A 6419-nucleotide genomic window follows, 5' to 3' on the forward strand; every position below is an offset into this window, starting at 1 on the left:
CCTGGTCTGTAGACGAGCATCCTGCAGAGGCTGCCTTATCTCCAAAGTGCTCTGCCACCTTGGAGGCACGGCTGTGCAGAAGCAACCTTCAAGGGCCCCAGATAAAAGTATTGGCACAAAGGAGGAAAACACCAGCATTCAGGATCTGACTTGTGCTTTCCAGTGTGCTAAGGGCTTTTGGTACAGAATTCCATTTAAATGTTTGCTTCCCTGGTGGCTCAGAGGTTAAAGCGTCTGCCTCCAGTGCAGAAGACCCAGGTTCGATCCCTGGGTTGGGAAGATCCCCTGGAGAAGGAAACGGTAACCCACTCCAGTGTTCTTGCCTGGAGAATCCCATGGATGGAGAAACCTGGTAGGCTACAGTCCATGGGGTCGCAAAGAGTCGGATACGACTGAGTGACTTCACTTTCAGTTTCCATTTAAATACAGAGGCAGAAAAAGATAGCTCCATGCCATCTTTGGGGGAAGCTTAATGTCTTAGTTCACAAATAATATGTGTCTGTTCTCTCTGCATGGCACTTTCAGCCTTGAATGCCCTTCTCCAGAATCTTCACGTTTGTAAATCCCATCTGTCCTTACAGACCCCACTCAAACCCCACCATCTCCACGAGGCCTTCCTGATCCTGCCTCTGCCATCACCACCTTGTCAGACGTCATTTCATCCCACACTTACTCACGCTGTGCCATAGTTTCCTCATCTGTAAAATGGACATTATTATGTATTATTATGTAGTATCCACTCTGTAAGGTTACTGTGGAAATTTGTAAGAACGTTTAGAATGAAGCTTAGGATATAGGCAAAGCTCAATGTGGAGAAGGCAATGGCACCCCACTCCAGGACTCTTGCCTGGAAAATCCCATGGATGGAGGAGCCTGGTAGGCTGCAGTCCATGGGGTCGCAAAGAGTCGGACACGACTGAGCAACTTCACTTTCACTTTTCACTTTCATGCATTGGTGAAGGAAATAGCAACCCACTCCAGTGTTCTTGCCTGGAGAATCCCAGGGACGGGGGAGCCTGGTGGGTTGCCGTCTATGGATGGGGTCGCACAGAGTCGGACACGACTGAAGTGACTTAGCAGTAGCAGCAGCAAAGCTCAATAATCATAATATTTACTGTTGTTATCAATGGATTTGACTGCTCTCCTTTGGTATCCTATGAGATTTTGGAGGCAGGGCAGAGAGGTCTCATTCATCTCTGAACCCTAGAGGTTAGTAGACAGCCTTGATACCCAACTGATACTCAGGCTCAGAAGAGTTTTTGTGGATGAGTGAGTGCAGGGGTGGCGGGGGCCAAGGACAAGGGCGATCCTTGAGCCAATAAACAGACTGCTCCTTACCCCTCCATCTGCCTGGCCATCTCCTGGGGCCACCTAATACTATGCTGTTATTGTTCAAAACTGGCCAAACTGTCCTGGTGCTGGCTGCCAGCATCCTAGTCCTCAAACAGCCGCCAGAGAGGTGTGGCCACTGCTGTGTGGGTTGACAGCATCATGGAAACCGCCTTGGGGGTTCTGCTCCTCAGGGGCTGGTACAGATGGAACCTGTGCTCCTGGCTAAGGTAGGGCTTGGCGCTTCTGCAATTGCAGTCCTGCCTGGGGCCCCCATTAGAGCAATGAGCATGACACATTTGACTTCTTACCTTGTCTCTCCTGCTTCTCAGCACGGACGTTTCCTCGTGGATGTCAGACTTTGAATTTCTTATCTTGTTGTTTATATCTAATAAGTGACTCGCCCTGTTTTTTTAAAAGTCAGCTTTTAAAAATACTGTGTTTGAACATCTGTCAAGGGCTGGGGATTAGCTGAATAGGCACTGGATGCCAGGATATTATATTCTCTCTTATCCTTTATACTGTAATTATCTTGATCCTCAAACAACTCAGCACCAGTTACAACCACTTTCGCAGACTTGTTGTTGCTGCAAATTCAAAAAATTATTTTATTTGAATCTAAATTAAACTGATATGTAACAAGGTTTTTTTTTTCATGCTAAGTCTCAAAAAACAGTATCTGCAGATGATTAAAAAACAGTAAAACATGGACAATTTCAAAGTTTATTTCAAGAATAAACTCATGAAAATTCATCTAATTATGCAGCAGTGTACCAAAAATAATCTTTTCCAAGCCTAAATTTGTTTAACAAAACACACAGTCAGCTAAGCCAAATGAAAGCAAACGTGTGTTTATGCCACAGTCACCCCCTCCCCCTGGTGCTCAAGTGGGCACGAGGGCTTGGCAGGGTTCAGAAGCCTGTTAGAGGTGTTCATGTGCTGAGCTGGGCTTGTCATTGTCTCCAGTGAGGGGCACTTGGCATCCAGTGGTCACAGAGATGCAGCCTGTTGTGAGTGGTTTCTGTTACGGGCCATGTGCAAAGCTGGGGTGTGGGAACTTAAAGGATTTACTCTTAGGAACTTGGGGGGAGCAGGGGATGCTACCTAAACATCATGCACTCGAATGCATGCACACTCAGGCCGTGTCTGCCCCTCTTCACATTAACAGCATTGCTGTTGTTGTTCAGTCATTATGTCACGTCTGATTCTTTGCGATCCCATGGACTGAGGCACGCCAGGCTTTCTGGCCCTTCAGCTACCGAGTATTGAGCTCTTGCGCTGGATCAGATATTTCTTCAAGGATCTTACATATGTTTTATCAACTGATCCAAGGAATGGAACTGGGAGCTGGTTGTAGATACAGACACTGAGGAACAAAGGTAAATCATCTTCCTAAGATCACACAAGTTTCACTATTTGGCTGAACTGAGATGGGATCTGTCTGCCTTCTAGAGCCATGTTCTTATCTGTTATATCATACCATGTCAGTTCAGCCCTGGGTCAGCCTCTTTGGGGAATCCATGGGAATCCCGGTTCTCCCAACTCAGACAAGTTCTTCATTACTCTCAGCATCTCAATATACTCACAAAACTTAGGGCATAGTAAAAATTCAAAAAGTCATAAAATATTATTATCCCATTAGACATACACCCACAGAGGGCCTGTTTTATTCATAATTATATCCTTTGTCTCTCCCATAATAGTAACTCTTCCAGTGTTTGGCATATAATGTTCATTAAGGTGTGAGAAATGAAAGAATAAAAGTTGTATCCTTCCTATATGTTGTCTGCAGTCTATTTGGGAAGCGAAAACTAGCCAGTATGAGCAAATGCGAGAACAAAATGCCACTGAATATATCAGTAAGGGGATGTCGATGACCTGCCAGGTGACTCATCGATAGTGTCACTTTGAAATCATACCTCGCTGAGTATTAGATGTTGGGTTCTGGACCCTGTGCCCCAATTTCTAGCTGTGTGGTGACAGTGAAAGTCGTGTCTGACTCTTTGCGACCCCATGGACTATACAGTCCATGGAATTCTCCAAGCCAGAATACTGGAGTGGGTAGGCTTTCCCTTCCTTCTCCAGGGGATCTTCCCAACCCAAGGATTGAACCCAGGTCTCCTGCATTACAGGCAGATTCTTTACCAGCTGAGCCACAAGGGGAACCCAAGAATACTGGAGGGGGGGGGTAGTCTATCCCTTCTCTAGGGGATCTTCCCAGCCCAGGAATCAAACCAGGGTATCCTGCATTTCGGGCGGATTCTTTACCAACTGAGCTATCAGGGAAGCCCAAGCTGTGTGGTACAAGCAAGGTTTTGAGCTTCTGAGCTTCTGCTGTCAGAGAGTGATCTTCACTCTCTTACTCTGCTTTTCTCCTTATACGGTTATAAAGATCCCCTCAAATACAGAAAGCATTGTGATATACTGTATGAAATGCCACAACCTCCATCATCTTTTGACAATAAGAATGGGGAAATGAGGCTGAACCTGCTGGAGGAAACGGCTCGAAGTTAAAACCATGAAAGGCTACATTTTGCTGTAAATTAGAATGGATCCCAGGATGAGAACTAAAATCAAGGGTCTCTATCAGGTTCAGATCCTGTTTTGAGACGCTTGTAGCATTCCGGGGTTCTTACTCACTCTATCTCTTGCCACCCAGTGGCAATATTAGGCACTCACCAAATATTTTAAAAATTTAGCTCATTTGTCTTAATTGAAACAGATAAATTGGATCTAATGGAACGGAATGGATTTGAAACCTAATAAAACCCACCTCCCCCCAACCCAAATAAAATAGAATCACCAAATCAGCTATCTTCACAGTTTCCACGGGCTGTCCCACCACTGTGCCTTTTCTCTAACTGAAGCAGAGGACAGGAGGAAGGAGCCTAGCTGCTGGAAACGTGCTTGAACACCCAGGAGGAAGGGACCTGGGACTTGCAGGGAAACAGGAAGATCCCACATCCCTCACATTACTTGAAACATTCATTCCAAAATTGGCTTTTAATAATCAGGGGTCTTTTATCTCAGCATTCATGTATTAATTCATCAAATACTTTTAATCCTGCTGAGTGTCTGGCATTGTGGTAGTCCCTGGGTCACTAGGCTTTTTAAAAATTTCTGTTACCTTGCACAAGTCTCTTACATTTTCTGATCCTCAGTTTATTTCTCTGTAAAATCGGAATCATTTTCTATGCCTTCCAGAGTTGGTAGGAGGATTGAATGAGGTTAAAATGCTTAGCACCCTACCTGACATACAGTGACCATTGAAAAAGAAATAGTAGTTAAAGAATTAAAGATAAAAAAGAAAGATCTCTGGATCTAATAGTTGGATAAGTCATAGGACAAACTAATTATAGTTGGAAGTTGAAAGCAATGCATGCATGTTGCAAAACACAGACCTGATCGAGGTACGTACTTTACTGCTCAAAAACTTTCCCCTGCCCACTCTTCCACTCCCATTGAGCCCAGTCTCCTGGGGCCCTGGTTGCTCTCCAGACCCACCTCTCACAGCCCTGAACCTTGTTCCCATTATGTGCCCTCCTCTTCTGCCTCACATGAATGTGATTGGTTAGTTTCTAAAGAGACTGTATTCTTTCAGGGCTTCCTGCTACTTGGAAAAGCCCCAGTAATGTGGCAAGACCTAGCTAATGTCAGTCCCTCTGCAAGACCTTGTCCTCCTGTCCTGGCTGAAGTTTGTTCCCTCTTCTCTTCCCTACAGAACTTGGACAGACAGTTGATGTGAAATTCATTTTGTGGCCAGCTTTCCAGTAGACTATGAGCTCCTCAAGGTAAGAGTATCCTTCTCTGATCCTTGTGTCTGCAGGGTCTAGACCAATGCTGGACATAGTGGCCTTTGGTGATGAACAGGATTGAGGCGTTAAGCAGACAGGCAGGACGAAAACAAGAGATTCCGGACAGCAGTTCCCAAAGGTGGGGTTGAGCCCAGGGATTGGCCATTAAGACTCATCTGGAGAAATTCTGAAACAAAACAAAATCCACACACATTTCCACCCTTCTGAGATTCTGATCATAGGTGGGGCCCAGGAAAAGATGGATTTATCTTGAAGCTACTGAAGCCTAAACTTTGGGATCTTTACCTTCTAGGCACAGTCCCTTCTAGGGTCCTGAGAAGAGCTCCAGCAATTTCTTATTATTCATTTTATATTTTTAAAAGAGTATCCTCTACATGGAATGACCTCAAGCCCCACAAAACCTGGACCAGCCTCTGGCCCCAAGATCTGGAGTTTTAATAAGCTGGTCAGGTGATTCCCATATGCCAAGAGGATCAGGGATCACTTGTTACTCAAAGTGCAATTCACAGACCAGAATTATTAGCATCATGGATGAGCATGTTCAAAATGCAAGGTCTCAGCCCTCCTGTCAGACCCACTGGATCTGAGTCTCTATTTTCACTGGAACTGTGGGCTGACTCACATGAAAAATATCACATTCAAAATAAAGTTTGTGAAGTGCTGTGTTAGTAGTTTCTCTGAGTGAAAAATTATTTTCAGCTGTGAGATCAAGGAGGCCTTCCTGGAGGAGATGATCTCTGAATGAGGCCCTAATGTAGAGGCAGTGTTTAGGTGTAAGGAAGTGTATTCTTCCAGAGGGAGCAACATTAGGAGATTCATGGACATGGGAAGGATGAGGACATGCACAACTAGTCCAGGACTTTTTAGCTGGAATTAGACAAGAACAATTGTAGTTAAGCTGTCTGGAGTGGGAATAAGGGAGGCAGGCAGGCCATGGAGGCACACATGTGTTGGGTTGATGGGAGGCCTTTGTATTTTGGTGCAAAGATATGAGAGAGCAAGCTGCAAAACCAAAATTTCCCTTGGGAGAGGGAAGAGGGCACTGATATTCATTCATGCTCAGGTGTAGATAATTCATGTCCAAGCCTTTCCTGAAAGAAGTAAAAGAAGGGCTAGGAAGACAGGAGAAAGGGCTGAGAGACAATTCTGGGAGGCACACATATTTTTTCCTACCCTGGAGAGCTGGTGAAAGTCTCAGTACTGTTTCCACGTTGGGAACTCCATGAATATTGGCTGATTGTGGTTTAAAGCGGGGCAAAAGCTGGTGTGGTCTAG

The 6419-nt window shown here is 45.1% G+C and overlaps 1 non-coding gene across 1 annotated transcript; it reads left to right on the top strand.

Annotated features, from left to right (window-relative positions):
* The first annotated feature begins 207 nt into the window (after nucleotides 1-207).
* TRNAW-CCA lies at nucleotides 208-279 on the top strand. The gene has a single exon. It is a non-coding gene; the product is annotated as a tRNA-Trp (tRNA).
* Nucleotides 280-6419: the final 6140 nt, after the last annotated feature.

This window comes from Bos indicus x Bos taurus, chromosome 15, assembly GCF_003369695.1.
Source record: "Bos indicus x Bos taurus breed Angus x Brahman F1 hybrid chromosome 15, Bos_hybrid_MaternalHap_v2.0, whole genome shotgun sequence".
NCBI classification, from domain to species: Eukaryota; Metazoa; Chordata; class Mammalia; order Artiodactyla; family Bovidae; genus Bos; species Bos indicus x Bos taurus.